The sequence below is a fragment of the Mya arenaria genome, chromosome 16 (genome assembly GCF_026914265.1).
Source record: "Mya arenaria isolate MELC-2E11 chromosome 16, ASM2691426v1".
NCBI classification, from domain to species: Eukaryota; Metazoa; Mollusca; class Bivalvia; order Myida; family Myidae; genus Mya; species Mya arenaria.
The window spans coordinates 43,846,233-43,873,961 of NC_069137.1; the positions used below are offsets into that span (position 1 = coordinate 43,846,233).

Below are 27,729 nucleotides of genomic sequence, written 5' to 3' on the forward strand. Positions count from 1 at the left end.
GAAGTTGCAGTGTTTAAGTTGCAGTGTTTTGATATTGGTCTTCAGTGGGGTTTCAGTAGAGGTCCCTCCTATCTTATGAGACAGAACTGTTTGAAATGCCTGGAGTTAAAGGAATTAGATACTAGAGACTTTTACGAAATAGTTTTGTGTGTTGTCCAAAGGTAATAACTTGTCCTCAATTGGAGGTGTTTGTGCTAGAATTGTCCTCAGTTGGAGGTCATTCACACTGCACTGTATTCAGTAGTTTTTCTTCCATGGTAAATACCATAATGTATAGTCTTGTTTTGTTTTTGATGCTTCTGTCACTTTTCAGTGATGTGATGTTTTTGTATTGCAGCTGGACAGTGCCATGGTGTGAATACTGATGATACTGAATATGCGGATGCTGATGATGTGGATGCTGATGATGTGGATGCCTCTGTTGATCAACCAGGGACTGAAATAGGTACACTTATCTTTCTTATAATATGAGATAAATTTGTGCCTGATATTTGAGCAAAATTGCAAAAAAAAAAAATGTTTTATGATAAGCCTTGGAATATAGTTTTTAGCCCGATTATTCGAAGAATTAGGAGGGCTATACTACTCACCCCAGTGTCAGCGTCCGGTTAGAAATTGCAATTTAGGGCAAGTTGGGATTTTCACTTAGAGAAGTCCAATACATTCATTCAATTAACTTAATACTTAACATAGTTGTTCATGACCATCAAACAATGAGGTTAGATAACTCCATATTATCCTTTTTACAAATTATGACCCCTGATTGACTATTGAACTGCGGTTAAAGATTTAGGACAGGTTGGGATATTTATTAACAACTTCTATACCCTTTGTTCAATTGACTTAATACTTCACACAAATGTTCAGGACCATCACCCCTTTGAGGTAACATAACTCCATATTATCCTTAATACAAGTTATGGCCCCTGATTGACTTGGGTTAAACTTTTAGGGCAAGTTAAAGTTTTAGGGCAAGTTGGGATTTTCACTTATTAGTCCAATACCCTTCATTCAATTGACTTAATACTTCACACAATTGTTTAGGACTATCACACAATGAGGTTACATAACTCCATATTATCCTTAATACAAGTTATGGCCCCTGATTGACCTAGGTTAAAGTTTTAGGGCAGGTTAAAGTTAAAGGGCAGGTTAAAGTTGTAGGGCAAGTTGGGATTTTAATAAAAAAAACGTCTATACCCTTCATTCAATGCCCTTAATACTTTGCATAATTATTGACGACCATCTTAGAACAAGGAACATAACTCCATTTTAACCCTTAATACAAATTATGGGAATGATTTTTTTTTTCAATTTTTCTTTTTATATTTTTTTGAAAGGCACATTTTTATATATATTCTTAACCACATTTTCATAAAGGGAAAACCAGTTATTTGAATGTCAACTTGCGTCATTGTTCGGGCGGCTGGTGGGAGGCAGCGTCAAAGTCACCTTATGAATGGAATAATTTTAGCTAGGTTTGAAATAAATAGACCAAACTTGGTATATAGGAAGAGTTTATAGAGACCTTTTCTGAGATTGTGTTTAGGGCCCCTAGAGTTATGGTCTAGGTCAATGTCACTGTTGCTAAAAATAGAAATATGCTTATACTAAATAACTCAAGTAAAGGTTGACATAGTGTGACCAAACTTGGTATATAGGACAAGTTTATGCAGAGCTTTCATGGATTGACTTCGCTCGCCTATGGTCAATGTCACTGTTACTAAAAATAGATTACTGTGTAACCTAACCTCAACAAGTAGTAGTAAGCCACACGGGCGGTTACAAGAACCCTCAGGTTCGACACAGGGCAAAGGCAGGGAGGTTGGGTGTGAAGAACAACTGAGATGTTTGCATTTTTTTATACAATCTATTCAAGTTCATTAATTAAATACAAATGGAAATAACACTGTAAAAACCAAACTAACTATGAAATTAATATATGCCTTCGATATACCTAGCTGCTCAGGCAAGCCATAATGCAACTTTAGGCTGTAAGTTTGAAACAATTCTGTCGAGTGTCAAAAATTGACAAACACAGTATAAAAAAATAAACTCCAAGTAATTTATTTCTAACTATCAAAAATCAGAGAAATTTAACATCTCAGGTACAATAATCAAGTTTTAAAATTGGAAAACCTATATGAAAAAATGTGAGTGGCCCACAGCCACGCACTACCTTAACAGAGCCCAGGAAAGTAAAAATGGTGAAGGTACCTTCAGAGGACAGATAACTTACTGAAACTAATTCAGTCGGTCTTTAAGCAGTAAGAAAAACCAATCCAAATAAAAGTAATGAACTTCTGTAGAACAGGAAAATGTAGTAACAGTTATGGTTGACATACTTTGACCAAACTTAATATGTAGGAAGAGTTTATAGAGGACTTCCATTGGATTGTGTTTGGGGCCAATCGAATCAAGGTCACTGCTACTAAAAATAAAAATATGCTTAGTACTGAATATCTCAAGTAAGGGTTGACATAGTGTGACCAAACTTGGTATATAGGACAAGTTTATGCAGAGCTTTCATGGATTGCCTTTCGGCCCCCTTGGGTCAGAGTCACTGTTACTAAAATAGATTACTGTTTCAGTTATGGTTGACACACTTTGACCAAACTTAATATGTAGGGAGAGTTTATGGAGGACTTCCATTGGATTGTGTTTGGGGCCCATGGAATCAAGGTCACTGCTATTAAAAATAGAAATATGCTAAGTACCGGTACTGAATATCTCAAGTAAGGGTTGACATAGTGTGACCAAACTTGGAATATAGGACAATATGCAGAGCTTTGATGGATTGCCTTTCGGCCCTCTTGGGTCAAAGTCACTGTTACTAAAAATAGATTACTGTTTCAGTTATGTTTGACATACTGTGACCAAACTTAATATGTAGGAAGAGTTTATGGAGGACTTCCATGGGATTGTGTTTGGGGCCCATGTCATCAAGGTCACTGCTACTAAAGATAGAAGAAAGCAATTGAAACTGAATCTCTTCTGCCAATCATTAAAAACCTGGTTTTGTCACATCCCGCTTCTTGTTCACTTTTTTAATTTGATTGTTTTATTGTGTTTGACAGGCACATATAACATTGTTATTGTTTTCACTTTTAAGTCAAAGCGGCGTAGTCAAGCGCGCTGTCTTATAACAGCTCTTGTTTCTTAACTAGAAGTTGCAGAAGTTTTTTTTATATTGGTTGTCAGTGGGTTTTCTTTAAAATACTTTCTTTAAACGTGCCTCCTGTCTTAAAGACTAAATTGTTTGAAGTGCCTAGATTAGGATGATATTTGAAACAAGAGATATTTATGAAATAGTTTTATGTGTTGTCCAAAGGTAATAATTTGTCCTCAATTGGAGGTGTTTGTGCTAGAATTGTCCTCAGTTGGAGGTCATTCACACTGCACTATATTCAGTAGTTTTTCTTCTATGGTAAATACCATAATGTATAATCTTGTTCTGTTTTTGATGCTTTTGTCACTTTTCAGTGATGTGATGTTTTTGTATTGCAGCTGGACAGTGCCATGATGTGAATACTGATGATACTGATGATGTGGATGCTGATGATGTGGATGTTGATAATGTTGATGCCTCCGTTGATCAACCAGGGACTGAAATAGGTACACTTATCGTTTTTATAATATAAGATGAACGGGTGCCTGATATTTGATGTTTTCATGTATAGATTTGCCCTTGTTGTAAAAGAATTAGTCTTGGAATGTAGTTTTCATAATGGGTTAAAAGTGATTGGAATGAAGTGTCTTCATTTGGACATCAATGGGTGTTCGACCAAATTCATTGTCTTTTGAGGTGATGACTACATGTAGAAATTTGCTTAACAAATAAGAAATTCAAACCACCAGAGATATTAAAATCAGTTTGACATCATTCTAGTCGTAGGTTGAAGGTCATTTCACAATTTTGGTTGTACATCATTGTATGTAAATAACATTATCATTAACCGAAATGTTTAATATATGTACCTGTATGTGCTTACAATCAGTAAAGCTGAATACTTCTTTTCAGTATTATGCTTACCACAGAACAAAATCAAAATACCAGAGGTTCAAAAGACAAAATACTATGTCATTTTGTTGCAACATGTCTCTTTTAGCCTAGTTGTGTAGAGATAGTTGTGTGTGTGTGTTTGAGATAAATTATCTCCTGTATTAAAAACACTACACCATCAATATTTCAGAACCAGTACTGCATTTTAAATAATAGGCATCAAGGAAATTTGAAATACCTGAGATCTCAATACAGGCATGGTGTCTAATAAAAGTAACTGGCCTCCATTGGAGGTGATATTTTTAGAAAAGTCCTCTGAAAGAGGTTTTGTTAATGTACATCAATTTCATTCAAATAATACTTGTCGAGAGACACCTGTTTCATTATTATAAATAGCATTAATTGTTAGCGTTAAGAAACATAGCAGACCTATTTGCATATATAATATGTTTTTGTCTCCATAGGTCAACTCGAAGCAGTCGTAAATGCTGGGATTGGCACAAACCATGTAAGAATCATATTGAAATTTGTAACAATTAGAAATTTCTATTCTTAAAGCAAATTTGATTTAAAAAGTGTTGTTTCTGTAAAGGAGTAAGTGCACTTTTGTGATCAGGCTTTTCTGTTGTCTTCCTTAGTGTACAATTAATTTTGTGTAACAACCATATTTGTAATCTTAAAAAAACCTATTCAGTGTTTAAATTAGCCAGAATGTGTGTCATGTTACTGATCAGTGTAAAAAGTTACAGTGAAAATATCTAATTGTATTTAACAGAAAGGCCTTGAATTGAATTTCTACATATCAAATAAAATCCTGAAGTCAAACATGTTTAACATGGACAACAATGTATATTATATAGCACTGTAAGACTGTTGCTCAGGTCAGTGCTACAGAAAAATGAGTTTGCTTACCGTGCCCATTTTATTGTACAAATTAAGAAATCAAATAATATAAAGGTTATCAGTGAAAACACATCATCTTGAATACAGGTCATATTTATATATTGACTTGCAGAGGCACTGTTGCTAATTCCTAGACAACTTCAATTGATAAAACATGTTTTAATATAGGATTTTATGGTTATTTGTCCTAAAGAGGACTATCAAGAACACACTTTCATATTTTAGTGCTCAAAATAGATGAAAATATAGTGATTTTTTTTGTCTATAAAATAGCCTGTATTTCTGTGTTTTAGGAAAAACGAACAGCCACAGTCAGAACACCTTGGAGCTAGGCTGAAGAAGACGTGGTAGAAAATGGCCTTAAAAAGTGTTTTAAGCTTAATACTCCACCAAAAATAAGTTAGAATGTCTTGAACTTATAAAGAATTTATAAAGAAGTATCCAATTCTTGCCAGGCGATCAAGGACAATGGTGAAAGGGTACATTAGAACAAGGCAACTGGCCTTGCAATAGGCTCATCAAAAAGCAAACAATTAAACAAATAGATACTTTAAATTATAGAATAGACTAGATTGCATTTTGATTTAAGCTTTATATCTGAATACCATCAGTGATTGACATTTTCTTTGGATATTGTTCTATTTTTATTTATTTTTTAACAATTAAAAATTTGAAATTGAATATGGTAATAACTTGTCCTCAATTGGAGGTGATTTTGCTAAAATTGTCCATGATGTTTGTGGTCATTTACACTGCAGTGTATTCAATTGTTTTTTTTTGTTCCATGGTAAATAATGGTGTGTGGTATTGCTTTGTATTGAATGCTTCTGTCACTTCTCAGTGATGTGATGTTTTTCGTGTTGTTGAATAAATTGATGAAATGCAAATGAAATATCATCATGTATGAACATGTCAAACAGAAATGTATTAACTTTCTTCTGTTTGCTATCAAAACGTTTAGTATTTGTTTGGTTGAATTGTATCTAGAGCCAATGAATGAAGATTTGTTTATTTCTGAAATTTGATGTGCATTAATTATTTTAAAAGAAACATTTTCAGAAAAAAGTATCTTGGTATTGTGATATGCCTTGGCACCTGTCAGGGCTGTGGGCATCATGCAGTATTTTACCTAGGACAGTAACTAAATCACTTCATATTTAAATAAAACTTGGTTAAGATGTTGCCAGGGACAATATGCATGTGTACATCAAGGGGCATAACTCTGGCTTTAGTTTGTATTGAGTTATGCCTCATTTTCGAAGGAGAAAAAAACAGACGAGCGCTGGTGTTCTCTTCATGGCGCTCTTGTTGACCTTGGCAAGATCAAGGTTCAATGTTGAAATAAGATATGCCTTGTAAGTTATTTTAACTAACAGGGGAAAGTCTGACAATCAAGTTTAGACTTTAATAGCTTTAATAGTGATTGTTGTGTAAAGTGGACTTTCAACATATTTTATCATATAAATAAAAGTATGAATTCTGCTCTTTGGAGATAAAAATCATCTACTTTCCGGCTATTGATAATTATGTACTTATTTCACATATCCGAGCATGTTATGTATCCGAGGTTCTTTTGACATGTATTTGTATCCATTTGTCTACATTATACTGATTACTTAGTATTGATATATTCGTATTTAATACCTGTCTTGTAATGATCAGCTATATAAATATATCCATCCATCTGAAGTTTCTGTTAATTGACACTTAACTATTACAGTATTACAATCAGACCAATAAAATACTTCTGAAATCTGTGTCACATCCATAAAGTGCAAAGGAGTCATTTTAGTTCCACAAGATGATGCGTTGTTCGCATTAAATTACAGTATTAGTCCCATGTAACACACTGGGTGATTCAGTTGTTTCAACGCAGTCGTTATCACACGCTGAAATAGCCATTGAAATTAAGGGCAGTTAGTATGACTATCTGTTTTACTTCCATATAAGAGTTACAATATGCAGAGGTGTTACTTTTTTAGAAAGAAACAGTGAGAAAGATTTTACCAGCTTGACCTATAAACGCACCGACAACATTTCTGTTCTGTAGTACCGTACGAATTCGCTGGATTGATACCCGTCGGTGTCGCTAAATTAGGCATTTTTCATGCATCAAAAATGCAAAAAGTATGGTCTGATCATATATTCAATGAATAGCAACAACAACATAATAAAAGCATTTCACAAATACATTAAAACACCCTTTCCAAGTTCCATCCATTTGAAGGCAGCCATATCCTACTCGCCGAAGACAAAAAATATTTCAAGTAGCAAAGAGCCTCAACATTACTTAACACTGGTGGATTGAATTTCGTTTATGGACCAGAACTAAGATACATGAATGGCTCTGACTAGTCCGGATGGAAGGGCGTGGTGGGGGGGTGAGTAGGGGCCGAACAAATCAATCCATGTGTTCTTCTTACGATCATATCTAGGAACAAAAATAGAAATAAAGTTTACAGTTAGGAAAATACCAAGCGGGGTATCTTTCGAAACGAACACATCAGGCGCAAAGGACTCCAAATGACATTTGGTCCGCGGAAGGGGTGGGCTCGTGTCACGCCCTGGTGATTATTTTCAATTGTAAGCATTGAAAGACTCGATTTCCAGTGAGTTCAGGTTTTGTTTTCATGTTGTTTTTTTCCTTTAACCTTTTTACATTTCAAATAGGTGTTAGATCTAAAACTAATATCGTTTGGTAACATTTATTCACTGAGAAAGAAAATGCTAATATGATAAAACAGTAATACACATGTTATGGACACGTTTGTAAGCACACATTTAATACTAGTATTTTCTATTTCTGTACCAAATACAAACAGTCACAAATAGTCACAAATTAATAAATCACACACATTAAATTCATTTTAATCAATTAGAGTAATCATGCCATGGTGACCTGTATATTCAATATCGTGTCAGACATGTATTAATCTATATGCGCATAGCTTCATTTGAAATACAATTTAAAAAAAAAATGGTATCAAATTTGGCGGCCCAATTGCCGTTACTAGCTAGAATATTGGGACCGCGGCCACGGCCCATGTGGTACCAGCTCCTACGCGCCTGAACAAACTGAGAAAATCTCGAACAAACATTACATGATTTTTCGAATAAGTGTAGAGCACTCGAACAATGGATTTTTGAAAGTAAAAAATGGGTAATTTATCTGCCTATAGTCGAGGCTGATATTTCTTAGCATTAAAGGGTCTGCAACCCTGCTATTATAATGAAGAGAACTGGTTATTAATTTGCATTAATTTAATAATCATACATAATTATATGCATGAATTTACATTACATGCACCCTGACGATGATTTACTAAGATATCGCTCCATTAAATGAAGTAACCCTTTGCCATGACAATGATATACATTGGAGGATTGTACATAGTTTCATTATACATTTATGCTTGTGTTCACCATAAGTAGGACACTGAAGTATTTTAGGCTTAAGATAATGTCAAAGATTCTAATGCTGGAATTTCTGATGTTTTGAAGCACAGAATCTATGGTTTTGGGTCACAAAGGGTAAATTTTGGTAATAAAAATAATAACTTGAAAAATGATTTGGCGTCAAACCTACCCTTTTTTAAAGATGCACTCTTATACCCATGTAAGATTTACCATAACTAATACGATTGTTTAAAAATACCAAAAAGGATGAATAAATGTCAAAACAATGGTTCTTATGAAGGATACCGAGTTATATTTGAAAGAAAGTTGCAGAAAACACGGTATTCCAACCTGATACGACTATTGTTAATCACAGGAAATCTTTTAGCATTCACCAATCATTTAATATTTTTGCGTTTTTAGCCATTAAATACACGATAACAATCGTGCTATCAGTAAGTTATACTTTCCATATATGTATTATTCAGTAAGTAGTTAAAGGTTTATCGCTTAAAATGTATGTTTCTTATACATGGGTATGAGTTGATTTTGAATAAGAGTGTCACTTTAAGGCAGGTGACCGGAGACAGAGCTTGTTTGCCTACCTAAAACTTAAACCTTTTAAGTTATTATTATGGTGTAAATATTTGCAATAAATACACATGTATCGACTTCGTATATAAACACAAATCAATCGCGGTACTCGATAAATATGGTATAAGCCAAGCATCACAAGTTTAGTGCAACGCAACCTTTTACAGTAATCAATCGGAACACCTCGGCCGTCGTTTTATGGCGGAGATGGTCAGGGTGTTCCGACTGTAAACTAGTGTAAAATGCGGCCCAAGTAAGGCCCTATGATATTTGTATACGGAAAACACGGCCCTTGCGGGGATCATGTAAAATGTTTATTATTTCTTAATTCATTGTTAAATTTCGTTCGAGCGTTCCGACCGTAAACTTATTTGGTAATAGTGTGAATAACTGTATCGGGTAAAACACCGCCCTATTGGGTGATATACGACTCTATAGATATATTGAAAAAAAAATCTTTATTCATTGAAGTTCAGCTTATGAAAAAGAAAAAAAAATGCATAAGAAATTCCCTACCAATACAGCTATCAAAGTACAGTATTAAAATGCTTTAAAATATGCAAGTTTGAAAAATGACCGTAGATTTCACAGTCTTTGGCGACAAAGTTTTTCAAATGAATATCCCATGGTCCTATTTGTTTTATCTAAATTTATTTTCGAAATTAAGAAAAAAGTTAAGGAAATATATTATTCAAAATCGTAGAATGCTGGCGAAGTCAACCATATATAAGAATATTTATAAAGTTGTCATGGATCACGGCTATATTTATGCTAGCTATTCTTATGCCTTGGCCCAAAATGATAATTTTTCTATTTGTGTGAATCAATTAATTCCTAATCACCCACTATTTAGGAATCAATTTTATGATTGCCTTTGTGGCGTTCTATTTTCGGCATTAAATTTAATATCTTGTATTTCTTTCCCGCTGTGCACTTTTTTTATGATGTTGCTTATTATGATGTTAAACGTGTCGGAAAATAGCTCATTTGTTAACACACGTGTATTACAAATAAACATTTCTTGCCTTGTTCTGGTGATACAAAGGAAAGTGCCGGTGCTTTAAAGAACCAAGCGGTTGCATGCTTCGCACACGGATCTCTTGTCACGGATCACTCTGTTTCTTCAAATGTTCATATTAATTGACTGAGAAGTGCAGTGACTGCTATCTCATCTTACTAAGTTCATTAACCACAACACATGTAGTGATAGCATCATGGCAGTTCAAAGTCATAATGCAGCTAATGATTACGGGCAGAACTTGATTAAATAAAATAAACATAAGCGAAATCTAGCGAAATTCCATTGAACTGTTTGATTTACATACGTACAACGCCTTATCTGGACAATTACCTAATTGATTTACTAAGAATAAGTGTCCGCCCAGTGTTATCTTGTATATTGACAGCATAGTCTGACCAAGCGCTTTAACGACCACGACCCCAACCAGTGATACAGGTCTTCACACGACCAGGCGCTGGAACGAACATGACTCAAACCCCACGAGCCTATGTTTCAACGATCATGACTCCAATCCCGCGACCTAGCGCTCCAACAACAACGTCACTCATCACACGACCAAACGTTTCCGCGACCATGACTACATTTCCGGATCCTAGCGCTCCAACGACCACGTCTCTCATCACACGACCCGGCGTTTCAACGACCATGACTCCAATCCCGCGATCTTATGCTTTAAAGACAATGTCTCTCTTCACACGACCCAGCATTTCAACGACCATGACTCCATTCCCACGTCCTAGCGCTCCAACGACCACGTCTCTCATTACACGATCCAGTGTTTCAACGACCATGACTCCAATTTCGCAACCTAGCGCTCTAACGACCACGTCTCCCATCACACGACCCAGCGTTTCAACAACCATGACTCCATTCCAGTGTCCTAGCGCTCTAACGACCACGTCTCTCAATGCACGACCCAACATTTCAACGACCACGTCTCTCAATGCACGACCCAGCATTTCAACGACCATAACTCCATTCCAGTGTCCTAGCGCTCCAACGACCACGTCTCTAAATGCACGACCCAGCGTTTCAACGACCATGACTCCATTCCCGCGACCTAGCGCTCTAACGACCACGTCTCTCATCACACGACCCATCATTTCAACGACCATGACTCCTTTCCTTCGACCTAGCGCTCTAACGACCACGTCTATCATCACACGACTCAGCGTTTCAACAACCATGACTTCATTCCCGCGACCTAGCGCTCTAACGAAAACGTGTCTCATCACAAGCCGATGGTTTCAACGACATTGACTCCTTTCCCGCGACCTAGCGCTCTAATGACCACGTCTCTCATCAAACAACCCAGCGCTGTAACTACTCTGACTCTAACCCCGCAACCTAGCGCTCAAACGACTACGTATCTCGTCACGCGACCCAGCGCCGGAACTACCATGACTCCAAGGCCGCGAGCCTGTGTTTCAACGTCGATGACACCAACTCTGCCATCTAGCGCTCCAACGGCCACGAAACGAGTCCCATGGACCAGTGAAAAAAACACAACGGAGAAACAATGTCGACTTTGACAGAATAATGAAATCGAAATCGAAGGTCCATCTAGAATGAACATACTTGATAATGTGCATCCTGGACAGATTCTGAGATTTAGAAGTTGTTATTTGTCGTAAACAAAGAATATCGAGGGATATATGTGGATCAAGGAAGCAAACATGTAAGAATGACAGACGGAATCTGTTAAAAAACGCCATGCAGAATGTTAAACAAATGAACCAATGAGGTCGGTGTGACCCCCGTTGGGTTCTTCGTTGTCCGAGTATATTTTTTTTCTTAAATGAGGGTTTACAGTCAAATCACACAACGAACAGGTTGACGTATAACGTTTCCCGAACAACCGCTTTGTTTTTTTCTTCAAATTTGCCTGGTAATAAATTGTCCTCATTTGGAGGTCGGAGGCAGAATGTCCTTGGTTGGAGGTGTTTCGTTCGCATTTTTTGGGTGTGTCAATGTCCCTGGTTGGCGGTGTTTTGTTAAAAAATGATTACGTATTTAAACCTCTACCCAGATAGCTTTAAGTCCGTTTAACACATTGACGTAATTATTTTTCGAAATGACACCCTGGAAAATGGTGTCCTCATTTGGATGTGAAATGTTGCGTGTCCTCAGTTGGCGGTGCTTGCAAGTATGTGTGGGTGGGTGGGTGGGTGAGAGAGTGAGTGGGTTAGTGAGTGAGTGAGTGAGTGAGTGAGTGAGTGAGTGAGTGAGTGAGTGAGTGAGTGAGTGAGTGAGTGAGTGAGTGAGTGAGTGAGGGAGGGAGGGAGGGAGTGAGGGAGGGAGGGAGGGAGGGAGGGAGGGAGGGAGGGAGTGAGTGAGTGAGTGAGTGAGTGAGTGAGTGAGTGAGTGAGTGAGTGAGTGAGTGAGTGAGTGAGTGAGTGAGTGAGTGAGTGAGTGAGTGAGTGAGTGAGTGAGTGAGTGAGTGAGTGAGTGAGTGAGTGAGTGAGTGAGTGAGTGAGTGAGTGAGTGAGTGAGTGAGTGAGTGAGTGAGTGAGTGAGTGAGTGAGTGAGTGAGTGAGTGAGTGAGTGAGTGAGTGAGTGAGTGAGTGAGTGAGTGAGTGAGTGAGTGAGTGAGTGAGTGAGTGAGTGAGTGAGTGAGTGATTTAATGTTTGATGAAATGATTGATGAAATGATTGATTGATTTAATGGTTAAATAAATGAAAGCATGATGGATTGATCACAAGATTGAATGAAGGATTGATCGAGTTACTGAATACGTAAATTTCTGAGCCTAAGTTGTAATTGTTCAGTCAGTTAACAGAGTGGGCATATGAATTCAATGTCAAACTGTGATATATCTATTGGTGCTTTTACACAGTGTTGTGATACCATTAAGACCATTTATCACATTGCACTTGGTCGCCTAAGCATTCTGGCAAATTTCATACACAATAGTTTTCAATTTTAATGATTTTTGATTTGGTCAACGATAAGAAATACATGTTTCCAATTACATTATGTCATTAAGTTTCACAAATGATCAAAGTTCTGTATCCTTCTATTGTAACATACATGTATTAACATTACTTTTTTTAAATGTTTTATTTCCGAATTAAACAACATCTACGATCCATGTTAGTTAGAGTTTCGAAAAAGGCGGACCGTGATAGTCAGCGAATAAAATAACAAATACAGGCTGACCGTGTTGGTCAGCGATAAGAAATTACACTATGTAAGTGTTCGAAAAAGGCGGACCGTGATAGTCAGCGAATAACATAACAAATACAAATCACAAATACATAACAAATACAGGCTGACCGTGTTGGTCAGCGATAAGAAAATACACTATGTTAGTGTTCGAAAATGATAAGAAATACATGTTTCCAATTACATTATGTCATTAATTTTCACAAATTATCAACTGTATCCTTCTATTAAACATTATCAAGTAATTTGAACATGATTTAAATAGTCTATTAGCTTCATATATGAAAAATGTATCGTTACCTAATTCAACATTATTTGTACCCAAATCAATACAATTTCATAACAAATACAGTACATCGATTCGACAACCGGGGCGCTAATTGCTACTCGTGGCAGTTTTATTGTGACAACTTCTCGCTTCATTGATCATAATGGAAAGGATTGTTGTAGTTATCAGTTCAGTTCCATAGTTTATTGCATAAAACAATACAATGTTTATAGCATGAACAAAATGATACAATCAAATGGGTAGAATAGAACAGTATCAAGACATTTTCAAGAGCATACAATGTTAACGTTTTATACAAAAGTGTTTCTATGTTTAGTTATTGAAAATAAGTTTTTATGATATTCTAATTTTATTTGCATAGAATAGGAATTTTGAAATATTATAAATAGTTTTCTTTGATTTTGAGCTCATTAGAATATTAAATTAGTTTATAGTTGGCCAATGGCAAAAATATTTTTTAAACAATTTATTCCTTAGTTCTTTGTATGTTGGGAACACTAGAAGAAAGTGATATTCCGATTCGATTAAGTTCATGTTGCCGGATTTACAAAATCTTTAATTTTGAGCGGTGTATGTATATCTTCCAGTTTCAATTGCCAATTGGTGTGATGATGTTCGAAATTTCGCTAAAGTGTATTTTAAATGTTTTTCAGTTATTAAGTCAAGATAAATTTCTTTTTCGAATGTATGTTTGTATAGAGCATAACTGGTTAATGTGGAGGGGTTGTTAACTTCGGAGTACCATTTTTGGTAATTATTATCAAAAATTATTTTTCGAATCAACTCAATACGATAGTTGTCAATTTCTTCCTCTAGCCATACGTAACTAAAATCATGTTCATTTAGGATGAGTTTTACTTCAGAGACCCAAGTTTTATTGTTGATGTCATCGTTTTTAAGTGTATTGTACATCTTTTTTACTATCGAAGATTCTTTTAAAGATAAAACTTTTTTCCAGTATTTTATCATGTTAAATTTTCGATATACATATAATGGGGCTCTGCCCAATTCTCCGTAAAGAGCAATTAGATTAGTAGACTTTTTTTACACCTCACATGCTTCGTAGACATCTAGTGTGTATTTATTCGCGATCCGTGGCTGGATGTAATACCCATATCTCAGAGCAAAAATTTAATATCGATCCCACGATTAGTTTTTGAGATCTTAGGAAATTTCCATTTTTGAATAGATGTATACCAAGATATTTAAATGATTGAACAACTTCAATTGGTGCATTATAAATTGATAAATCTACGTGCGTTGATCTTCCGTTTTCAAATATCATTGCTTTAGTTTTGCCTACGTTTATCTTCAATCCCCATGTGTTACAGTATGTTTCAACATTTTCCAACATTACATTTAAACTTTCATACGATTTTGCGAATAGTACCATGTCGTCAGCATAAAATAAAAAGCTTGATATCTTCCAAGGAAATAATACCAGACAGGTTAGAGTTTATATTTTTCTATAAGATCGTTTATAAAAAACATTGCTAATAATAGAGAACTAGGATCGCCCTGTTTGACGCCAGATGAATAATTGAAAAAGGGAGAAAACTCGGACTTGAACTTAACGCACGATTTCACAGAGTTATACATTGCTTTCAACGCTAAAACAAAATGAGTACTGATGTTTTCATTTAGCAGTTTTTGCCAAAGAAGAGAGTGATCAATGCGGTCAAAAAATTGCTGATAATCTATAAAAACACAATAAAGTTTTTCTTTTTCACTGAGCGTTTTCGATATAACCGAGTGTAAGATAAATATACAATCTGATATTGATTTGCCTCTTTGGAATCAAAACTGGTTTTCTGTTAATTTGTCGTGCTCCTTTGACCATAACATTAATCTATTTAAAAGTATATTTTTGCTACGATGTTTGTCAGTGTGATTCCCCTATAATTTTTAGCATCGTTTATATCACCTTTTTAAAAACGGGGGAAATGATTCCCTTTCCCCATGACTGGGGGTATTCATGAGTATGAAATATACGATTGTACATGGCTTTTAAGAAAGGAAGTATTATATCAACCGAGCATTTAAAAATTTCAACTGGTAGTTTATCGATACCCGGGGCTTTATTATTATTTTGAGACAATATGGCTGTTTTTATTTCAATTACAGAGATTTCGGCATATAAGATATGATCATTAGTATTATTAGAATTATTATTTAGGTCGAAATTTTCTTCGGCATCAATTTCGTCTAAATCACACAAGTCTTTAATTTTTTTAAATAAGTCCTCTTTAGTCAATGAGTCTGATTTAATTCCCTTTTTATTATCCTTGCCTTTATTAATGATTTTCCAAAATTTTCTTTTATCTTATAAGCAAACATAACTTTCTTTTTTCTTCGGTTATATTTTGTCCGTGCTTCTACGAATGCGTTTCTATTTATTTCATTTTTATTGCGGTTATAAGTATTTATCTTTAATTTAAAATCTTTTTTGTCAGTGAAACATTTTTCATTAAACCATGGCTTATTTATGCGTGTGTGTATATTTTTGTCGGGGCCTTTTTTCTTGCGTTTGCCGAAAACATCAACTGCTACCGATGATAACATTTGCGTGAAATCTTCGACACTTTTTTCTATATTCTCATTATCTATTTTTGAAGTCAACTGTCGTAATAAATCATTTTTATTTGATAATTGACCTTGAAAAAAATCCACTTTTTCTAAATCGAACAAAATGCATGGTTCATTATTTTTAGAGCTTGTTATATTTTCGAAATAATTATCCGTTATATTATTGCTTATCTTAAGTGAGAATGACAGGCATGCGTGGTCAGAAAATTCAGTAAAGTTGTTAACCATACAGTTTTCTATTTTATCAAAAGTTTCATATTTTAAAAGAAGATAATCCACTACACTTTCTCCCCTACTGCAACAAAAAGTGAACTCTCCTATTATATCATTTTCAAGCCGACCATTGGCTATTAGCAGACCAGTCACGTGACACAACTGTAGTAAGAGCCTCCCGCACGTATCAGTGACTTTATCTTTACTACATCTACGTAAAATACTATCTTGTTTGTAAATAAAAGGTTGGTTCTCATCCAAGTATTTGTCAAAGTGAATAAAATCATAATCGTTTGCAGTGCGGCTATTAAAATCGCCAGTGATAAAACATTTCCTAGATTATCGTATTTTACAATATCTGATTCTAAATGTTCGAAAAAATCAAATTCATCGTTATCGATATTAAAGCATCTGGTGTTATTTGGTGGTCTATATGCATGGCAAATATAAGCATCTGTATCATATGAAAAGATACACTTGTCAATCTTAATCCAGAAATTTCCATGTTCATTTTTATCAACAATTTTGTTTCGGTCCTTTAAACAAGTTTTATAATAAAACGAAATACCCCCGCTATATCGCCCAGATTTTATATGTTTCGATTTTTGTCCAAATATATGTACATCCTCAAACCCATATAATCCTAAATTTAAACTATTTATACTAGGTATCCAGGTTTCACTAAGAAATACTATGTCAAATGTTTTTAACTGTGAAATGAAGTCTTCGTCCCCTAACTTCCGTTTGAGTCCATTTACATTGCCGGGTTTGTAGAGTCTACCATTTATGAATAAGTCCTTTCCGACAAATTTCACGTCCTTGCCCGCGTTTTTGGCCTGTCTCATAACGTCATACAGTGGCTTCTGGGCCTCATGAATATCCCTGGGGTGTTGGACGCCGATGCCGAAGTTCTGTTGTTTAAGGGCCTGTTGCTTATCATGGTCAAATGATGTTCTACGCACCTACTCCCGCTGATGGCTGTAGTGGAACTTTACCACTATAGGGCGATGCCGGCCGCCTTGGCCGCGTCGCGAGGGGCGGTATGCGCTGTCCAGCAGGATATCGTCGCTGATCTGTAATGTATCGCGAATAACTTTGTTCACCGATGCTTTACAGTCCTCCTGTTGACCAGGTCCTGCTTCCTGTACACCATAGAACACAAGATTGTCTTTCATTGATTTCATTTCGAGATCCAGCAGTTTATTTTCAGGTTTTTTCCTTGTCATCGCTCATGGTTTTCAGTTTTGATTCAAGAGATGAGCAGGAATCTTTTAAGGTTTTAACATACGCTTTTGTTTGTATAAACGCTGCATTGTTTTCCTCGAATTTGGCATCTATGAAAACAGCCGCATTTTCAGTTTATGTGACCCTCTTATCAATGTCACTCCAAATCAGCTAGTTTTGTGTTGATGGAATTTACTGTCTTTTCTATCTTTTCAAGAGACTTAACCTTGGCTTTAATTTCCTTTAAATTCCGGAGGAGTTCCGTAGCCCATGGCGGTTGAAGTGTTCCCCCTATCCCAAATGGGGAGCCAGGTGGCGAACTATGTCCGAAACCGGGGTGAGGGAGGCCGTAGGGTGTAGGTGGATATGCCATGCTAAGCTGATAATACGAACTGTTGATATTTTCGTAGGTGAAGGTTGAGTCCGACTTTACTGTCTTTACTGACTGACCATTTTCTGTCATTGGTTGTCCACTTACGTCTCGGATTCTTCGTGCTATATACATTGTCCAATATTGGTCACTTTTCTCTTTTCTTTCCTTAAATTAACACTTTTAGATTTACTTTTTTAAATTTTATTTTCTGTGACATTAATGAATTATGTAAGTACCTTATTTATCCACTTTTTATTTGAAAAACTATTTATAAACCTTTAAAATGTCTGAAAAGTCCACAGCCACATTTTCAGTGTCTACACCATTCAAAACCACGTGAGTTATAATTCGTTCATGATCAGTTTCGTTTTTTATTTGCATTCAATTGTCAAGTTATCATATTAAATATACCTGAATTCATAATTCATTAAAATAGCCGTAATTATGTGAGATAATTCACATTAAACATTTTTAAGAACAAACATTAAAATAACCAAATAGTAACTGACATTTTTTAAGTAAGTCATATATCTAGCATACCTGATTGTCAAATAATACAATATTTAATTCCACTACATAACTTACCGACTTGTGTGGCACCAACTCATAGAACTCTAGACTTTTCTCCTGGAATTTGCGCACGGTAAATCCAGAGTAAGAGAACACTGGGTACTGAGTTAAACCATCTAAGTATTTTGTCTGAGAATGTCCAACTATTAAACCATAATGAAAATGTTCAAAAAAATAAAGTCAAAGGTTAAATTCACAAAAACTAAACTGTCTATAAATGAACACAAGTACTTGAATAAACTAAACACAAGTTCACGTAATATTATAATCAAAATCACATAGATCCAAATCACACAATTTATTAAATATCTAGAGCAATATATGTTTTTCACTTTTCAGCGAAGTCTAAAATAATAATTAGGGGAGGGGGGTGAGCTTATTTACCCTCGCCATCGGGTTATACCAATTCGGCGAGCACGCTACGTTTTACAGTATTTCTACAGATTTAATAACATTTAAAACATCTCGTCTTTAATCGTAGCGTGGGTGCTTTGGACTGTATATATATAAATATTCCTACACAGTATGTACAAATCTCTGGTTAAAAATTCAATATTTAAATAATATCTTAATAATCTATCATATACGCATTAAAATCAAACACTTCAAATACATCATAGAAATTATGCTATAATTTATCCTATACAAACATTTTAGGCACAGCCTACATTTCAAAAAGATGTCTAAATTTTAAAATTCTTTACAATAGTAAGTGTTTATATATACAACGTATCCTTGGCATTATAACAACTAGCTAGTGAGAAATTTTATTTATTTTTATAAATGACAGATTTCTCACTAGTTAGTTTCCTAAACCACCCCCATCAGAGATGGGGGCGGTATATGCTGGTTTGCACTGAGGACTATGCCTCAGTGCGTTTGCCTGGATATTTTTTTTTCCTTTGAGTGAATTCATTTTTTCTTCTTGTTTATAATACAACAGCGAAATTCAATAAAAAAAAAATAAAATAAGATAAAGAAAAGTGTGTTATATAAGTGTCCAACTGTTGTTGTTGTTGTTCTTTTTATTTTAATTTTTTTGGACTAGTATCGCTGTGTAACCAGGCAAACCAGGATGGAGAATATAACAATTCCCAGCTTAAGACTCCATCCTATGGTGTTACAATATGTGAAAGCGTTGCCAAGGATTGATTAAATTATGAAATAAAATAGAGATTGGTTGATCCTCCAGGGTGTATTTAAAATATCGCTATTAATAATAGAACCGTTTCCGGATGGTAGTTTAATACTGGCATAAAGAAAGACTTTACTAACTATAAGAAAGAAAACGATCCTTTTCAGGGCCACTGTTAAAATATTATATAATAATTTAAAATGTTATATACATTATTCACATAAAAAGGATTCTCATCCCGGAGGAACGGTAAATTGATAATATACAACGGCTGGTGAATTATTAAAACAACATATAAACAAACTCCCCGAAGCCCTTCTTCCCATAAATGTATGGGGTTTAATGCTTGAAAAAGAATTAAATGTGAATGCTTGTGCTATTCTACAGGGGTGGCTCCGTTCAGTATTACTATTTTTCCTACCCCGGGATAGAGAAAAGAACGAGTTCGCCAGGTGCCATGATTTAGGCTACTTGAATACTCTCCATTGAAGGAGATACCATGTGGGAGGAAAGTGTCACGTGACAAATTCACTCAATGGCGGAGGATTAAACAGACGGACTATCGAAGGGTAATTTTACCGTTAAATTCGCAATGATTGTTAAATAAAACACACACCACTAGTAGTATTTATACGGGTCAGAGTGTGCACAATTATATGACTACGATATATACTACTGATCGATAGGTATTTCTCACGATCGAGAGTATAAATAAACTTGATCAATGATAATCACGTGACCGTTGGAATGTGTTTCCCACGGTGAATACTATAAAGATTATAGTAAACAAAATTGTAAGGCTACTATTTAAGCTTTTAAGATTTAGTTTTGTTACTAATTTCCAACCGGTATAATTTGTTACTAAGAATATTTGGCTAGGCCTTGTATTATTCACTTAGTTTTTCAATTTATGATAGATAATTAAATGTTATTTTTGCTAGGAGTCTTGGGGTACTGAACGGAACCTTCCCGACACCTGACCTGGGTAGGATAAAGCTGCCGGTAAAAGGGGTAACATTAATAATTAAATAAGATAAAATATAAATTAAAAATGTAAATAATAGCTTAGATTATATATATATGATGTTCAAAAATGAACAACATATAAAGTAGACTGTTCATGACAGTATCTAATAGAGAATGCTTAATCCAGTTATGGGGCAATTTATTAAAAGTGCCGACAGCTTCCAGACAACCGACCTTTATAAATAAAAATAAAAATATAATTAAAGATAATGTTACATATTGTATATTATGATATACAACACATTGTATATTATGTCTAAATTTTGTCGGTTATCTGGCAGTCAACCAGGATTTTGGCAAGTGACCTGAAGACAGACCTTTGGGCAGCCTTGCTTGGGTTTAGAATATTGTTTATATTATAATCCAAACCAGAAAAAGTTAGGGCTGCCCTAAGTTCTGCCCTCTGGCCCCTGTAAGTGTCACAGTGTAACAGAATGTGGGAAGGGTCACAGGTCACTCCACACCGAGCACAGTTAGGATCACTTTTGAGAATATATTTCCCAGCACTTCCTGGGAGAAGTGATGTGCCCAGTCTCAGCCTCGTTATGCATTTATCAATTCTAAAGAAATTAGAATATTTATTTGGAGGCTGGAGACTCACAGAGGTCCTATCAAATGTATTAATGTATGTTTTAGGTGTCCTCGCCGACCGCCATTCATTTATGACGTGCCGGTGGACTAGTGAATAGACCTCTGTGGGTGCAAGAGAGACCGGATCATTCACCTCCACACGCCTGAGACCCTCCTTTGCAAGCCCGTCAACCATTTCATTCCCCTTCAGGCCGACATGAGCTGGGACCCATACCATGGTAACCTTTAAGTTTTCTCCAGACACTTATTATTTTGTTCCAAAATGTCTTTTATCAAATCAGGTCTGGAGCTGCTACCTCTATTTTGTATAGACTGCAATGATGATAGCGAGTCTGAGAGGATAGCATTATGTATGGGCTTGTTACTGATAACCCAGTCCAGTGCATTGCCAAAAGTTCAGCCGAACATATGGAGAGATGGTTGCTGAGTCTTTTAATATTTTTGATATTTTTGGATGGAATATAAAAGGTTTCTGGGTTTTTGGATCCATCTGTGTAAATTTTTAAATGCTCAGCATAATTTTGATCAATATGAGAGAGAGTTTCAGCTTTGACGAGGTGCGGCAAGTCTGATTTCGTTAATTTTTTAGAGATAGAAATGTAAACTGAAGGGTCCTGGAGGGTCCACGGAGGAACCTTAGACGGCCTCAGGTCTGCCACACTTACATCTTTGAGCCCGGCCTCCTCAACAATGCTTTGGGTGTAAGCGCCAAAAGGCATCGCTCTATGTTTACCCTTGTCATATTTTGCCTTGATAAAGAAGCCGGTCCAAAAGAGGTCACTTACAGGGTTACCTATTTTCCGGGACTGTACCCTAGCCCAGAAGTTAATGATTTGTTGTCTCCTCCGCGGGGTCAAGGGAAGTATCCCCGCCTCTTCCTCGAGCATGCATGCAGGGGTACAGGGAAGGGCTCACAGAGCTATTCGAAGGGCTTTATTTTGTATATTTTCCAAGATCTTAAGACTGTTTGGCGAGGCATTAGCATAGACTTGAGCACCATAGTCTATTTTTGAACGTATTAAGGACATATATATGACCAGTAGACTGTGTTTGTCTGACCCAAAATCTGTTCCACATAACATTCTCATTAGATTTAAGTCCTTTTCACATCTTTCTTTTATGATCTTAAAATGTTGTACAAATGAGAGACGTGGGTCAAGATAAAGGCCTAAAAAACGTACAACTTTTTCTAAGATGATCTTTTGACCTCCTAAAAATACATCCACGGTTTGCCTTGGATTGTTGCCAAACAGCATGGCTACAGTTTTTGATGTTGGAATTTTGAAGCCCCAATCTATGGACCAATTCCAAATGGAGTCCAGACCTTTTTGTGCTCTTATTTTCAGGTCTTTCAAGTTGGACCCCATTCGCCATGTGCCGGAGTCATCGGCAAACTGGCTAATAACCATACCTGAATTTTTTATTAGTTCAGGGAGTTCTTTGATAATGATTGAGAAAAGAATGGGGGAGATCACAGACCCTGGGGCGTTCCCCGTGATAGTTCTGCGGGATCCGAGATCTCTCCCCTAACTCTGACCATGATCTTTCTGCCCTCTAGAAAAGCTCTGAGATAGTGAAAACTGTTACCAGTTATGCCATATTTCCGCAGCTTTTGGAGTACTCCAAAATGCCATGTCAAATCAAACGCAGCCTGTTAATCCAGAAAAATAGCAAGGACATAGCGACTTCTATTTTTGGCATATGTGACATCGTGTTGTAGACGACAAAGCTGATCCAATGTGCTCCGTCCTTTCCGATACCCGGATTGGAAGCGGTTAAGAATTCCATTGGATTCAAGCACGTGCTCAAGTCTGTTTTTAACCATGATTTCGAGAAGTTTGCCCGCATGAGATGTTAGACTAATGGGCCTGTATGACTTATGGTCGCTTTTGTCTTTTCCAGGCTTTGGAAGAGGCACAACATGGGCTGTTTTCCACTCGGAAGGAACCACCCCACCCCGCCAGACCATGTTATACAGATGCAGCCAGATTTGAAGGGTTGCATCCGGCAAACATCAGATAGGATATTCTATCAGCCCCGGTGGCGGACTTTCTCCTGCTAACAATGGCTGACCTTAGCTCACTAAATGAGAAAGGTAAATTTAGTGGTGTTGAGTTGTCCCCTGGCTCGTTTAAAATATCTTTATGTTCTTTCTCGAACCGTGTTTGGAATGCCAAAGTTTCAGGTGGAAGATTACTATCACTAGATATGGATTTGTAATGTTTTATTAAAAATTGAGCCTTTTCAAGGGGATTTTTAGCAATTTTGTCTCTGTATTTAAGTAGTGGTACAGGGCAGGTAGAATGACCTTTTATTCTGTGAACCTTGTTCAAAAATCCTTACTATTTGACTTATTTAACCTAGCAGATTCACCGAAATCTTTCCAATTCTGAGTTTTGACCCTTAAAATCACCCTCTTAACTTCTGTTTCCAAAGACCTATATAAAATTAAATTATCAAGTGAGGGATTTCTTTTTAGGTTATAATAATATAGGAACCATGAAATATATACTAATATCAATTTCTCACAAACAACAGTTTGCATATCCTGTATTGGTAATTCACGAATAAAACAAGACTATACAACAGATTAAAGAGATTTATCTTCTAATTAAATTTGATCAATTACGAATGCGCAAACTTCAAACACCTTATGTTTGTTTGAAGTAGAACAATTTTTCACAAGTTGTAAACATACATTTTTCTAGCAAAGTCCATAATTATATTAATTATTTAAATATTAAATCCACTTAATTACGATAAGTTATAACAATGAACAACTTCAATAATATCGCGTGAACTTCTCACACATTCACCAAACCCATGCAACTGCTACCATGAAAGTCATTTTATTTGAGGGTTTTGTTTCGTTTATTTCAATTACTCATATTTACAGAGCTATACAAAGTTATGCAAAGCTGTACATATTTATATCAATTGTTATCTATAAATTGATAATTTAATAAAATAATGAAATAGAATGTATCGCATCGACTTGAATTATTGAATTATTCGATAAAAAAAACATATAAAAATACAATACTCTTAATGAATATATACTTATTAAAACATAAAAGTTATATTTATTTAAAACATCTTTTCAATTCTATTTTATTTTCCTAGTCAGCCTTTTCTGGCCTGGTACGCCTTTTCCCTCTATATCTATATGGGCAGCCATCTGGTCAGCCTTTTAGTATTGCCCCTGGAAAATTACGAATGTGTCAGACGCATTATTTCGTCTTTCATAGAAGATAAACAAAATCATCGAGCTTTGCAGAACGATGAATCAGAATGACTGAATGACACTAAGTTTTGCAAAATGGATATATCCCAAACGTCCATGGTAAGTCATATATTTTATTCATTTGCATTTTCGTGTGGCTTGTTGAATATGTATCAGCTAAGAACACAGGTAGATCTACTTGACACAAACATTTTTGATAAGAATATCTTAAATACATATCCCATATATAAGGCAGATTTTTGATTATGTGATTTGCGCCTGTGGCTAAGAAGTAGGACAACTCTTGGTTATGCACCAGTCAGTTGTAAACACGCCCCCCCCCCCCGGTCATGGGAATAGCGGGGACATTTTTGACTTTCTGTCAAGCCAAGCCCGGGCAAAGGCCCATTTCCCCGGCTATCCCGGGTATACCCCCGGCCTTGGTTATCACAGCCTCCCCAAGTCCGGAGAATAGCGGGGACTTTGACTTTCTGTCCAGCCAAGCCTGGGTAAAATCCTTGTCCTGCGGGGACGACCTGCCGTTAAATCCCTGCTAAATGATCCCGCACCCCAAGGACACTAGGTAAGGCTTCCTGTAATCACGGCCTCCCCAGGTCTTGAGACTAGCGTGGACTTTGACTTTCTGTCCAGCCAAGCCCGGGTAAAATCCTATTCCTGCGGGGACGAACGGCCGGTAAAATTCCTGCCAAATGTCTGTATCCAAAGGACCCTCGGTAAGGCTTCCGGTATTCACAGCCTCCCCAGGTCCGCAGAATAGCGGGGACTTTGACTTTCTGTCCAGCCAAGCCCGGGTAAAATCCTTGTCCTTTGGGGACAAACTGCCGGTAAAATCCCTGCCAAATGATACAGCACCCAACGACCCTAGGTTAGGCCTATGGTTCCATGTAAATGTCCTTATAACTATTACTATTAGTATATGTCACTGTTATGTCGGTCTAAATAACTGTTTCCAAGATGTGATTACTTTCAATGTACCTGTCCTCAGAATTATTAATTTGTATGTTGTATACATGAATGTAATGTCCGTCCGTGAGTAACTGTTCCCATGGGGTGTATCTCTTCATTGTACTTGTCCTTATAAGTCTTACTATAGTATATGTCAGTGTAATGTCCTTCCTTGAATAACTGACCCCATGGCACGTGTCTTTGTAATGTACCATACATTTTAGAATGACTATTATGATTATTACTATATTGAAAGTCAAATGTAATGTCCGTCCCTGAATAAATGTCACTAAGTGTCATTTTTTGTTAAGTACATATTAGAATAACTATTTTTACTATATTGTATGTAATTGTAATGTCCCTGAATAACTGTCCTCATGGTGAGATTCTTTGTAAGGTACATTTCAGAATACCAATTTCTGGAATGTGTGTCAATGTAATGTCTGTCCCTGAATAACTGTCACCATTGGGTGTGTACATGTCAGTATTACTATTACTATAGTGAATGTCATTTAGTCAATGTATGTTTGTCCCTGAATAACTGTCCCAATAGTTCAATTCTATGTAAAGTAAATGTCAGGATAACTATTAGGATATAGTTATTGTCAAGTGTGATGTCTTTCCATAAATAAGTCTCCTCATGGTGTGTGTCTTTGCAATGTTCATGTAAGAATAACTATTACTATAGTGTGTGTCAATATGTAACATCCGTCCCTGAATAACTGTCCTCATGGCGCTTGTCTTAAAATGTTAATGTCAAAATAACTATTTAATATTACTATAATGTATGTCAATGAAATGTCCTTCCCTGAAATGTCCCCATGGTGTGAGTCTTTACAATTTTCATTTCAGAATAATTATTTTTATAGTGTATGTCAAGGTAATGTCCGTCCCTTATGAACTGTCCCCATGGGGTATGTCTTTGCAATGGTCATAAATTTCAGAATAACTATTTCTATATAGTGTATGTCAATTTAGTGTGACGGTCCCTGATAAACTTTCCCCATAGTGTGTGTCTTTGCAATGTTCATTTCAGAATTACTATTTCTATAGTGTATGTCAATGTAATGTCCGTCCCTGATTAACTGTCCCCATGTAGGGATTCTATGTAAAGTACACAACAGGATATTTAATTACTGTATTGTATATCAGTGTTATGTCTGTCCCTAAATAAGTCTCCCTAAGGGTGTCTGGTGTGTGTCTTTGCAATATTCATGTCAGAAATACTATTAGTATAGTGTATGTAAATGTAATGTCCGTCGCAGAGTAACTCAGTCACCATGAAGCGATTCTGTGTAAAGTACATATCAGGATAACTAATTACTATATATAATTGTATGTCATTATGTTATTTCCCTAAATAAGTCTCCCCATGGCTGTCTCTGCAATGTTCATGTCAGAATAACCATTACTATAGTGTATGTCAATGAACATTATGTTTGTCCCTGTATTGAACTATCCTCATGGTGTGCGTCTTTTCAAAGTTCATGGCAGAAATTCTATTACAATAGTGTATGTCAATGTTATGTCCATCACCCTGAATAAATGTCCCCAATTTTGTAGCGATTCAATGTTAAGTACATGTCAGGGTAACTAAATTCTATTTTGTCAATGTTGTAATGTCCATCCCTAAATAAGTATTCCCATCGGCGTGACTGTCATGGTAATGTACATGTACCATTAAAGGGGCTGTCTCACAGATGATAAAATAGCGGAAAAAAAGAAAATTGTCGAAAAATGACATCAACTTGGCATCGATGTGTACAATGCATTGACACTTAACAACTGAAGTACCACATAGTTTACAATGTATTTAATTTACGCAGTTATTTCGTATTTTTTTTATTAAAAAGGTTTACTGGGTATGTCTACCAGGTACCAGGCATTCCTTATGCGTGATTGGCTAGTCGGTGTTATCACGTGATATTACCAAGGTAGGTTTATAGTTTAATTATGTCACCCGATTAGAGTATGCCTTAATAGCTCAGTATGGAAGACGCTGAACTTCAATTTTGGCGACGCGGGTTCGAACCCGCTCTCTGACACAATTTGTTTTTCAGTCCCTACTGACAGATAACTCAGTTGGTCGGCCTTATTTGAGGTTGGCTGATGTAGTTTTAAGACTAGGGCACTTGTGTCCTAGTTCATAGCAGTAAACACGCGATCTGCATTCTCAAGCCGTATCTGGGGGTTCACTGACGTAATGTATTCATACGCAGTATTTTGATTGGATTGCCGTTAGCGAATTTGAATAATCAAAGTAGTACCAGAACTGATTACAATGAAAACATCCAATAAAAATAGTTCTCCTAACAAGACAAGCTAATTGTATGTTCTTTTAATGAAGCACAAGAAATGGATACGTAGCGAGTGAGTTAATCGTGTTATCTACATTAATGTTCTTGCATACGGTCAGATTAAATGCAATAAGAATATGAACATATTGGAAA

At 36.1% G+C, this 27,729-nt stretch overlaps 2 long non-coding RNA genes across 2 annotated transcripts; both read left to right on the plus strand.

Annotated features, from left to right (window-relative positions):
• The first annotated feature begins 335 nt into the window (after positions 1 to 335).
• LOC128222022 (uncharacterized) lies at positions 336 to 5,587 on the plus strand. Its single transcript, XR_008259052.1, has 4 exons — positions 336 to 445; positions 3,508 to 3,615; positions 4,468 to 4,511; positions 5,200 to 5,587. It is a non-coding gene; the product is annotated as an uncharacterized LOC128222022 (long non-coding RNA).
• A 14,340-nt stretch (positions 5,588 to 19,927) lies between these two features.
• Positions 19,928 to 21,207, plus strand: LOC128222026 (uncharacterized). Its single transcript, XR_008259054.1, has 3 exons — positions 19,928 to 20,042; positions 20,415 to 20,484; positions 21,136 to 21,207. It is a non-coding gene; the product is annotated as an uncharacterized LOC128222026 (long non-coding RNA).
• The last annotated feature ends 6,522 nt before the right edge of the window (positions 21,208 to 27,729 follow it).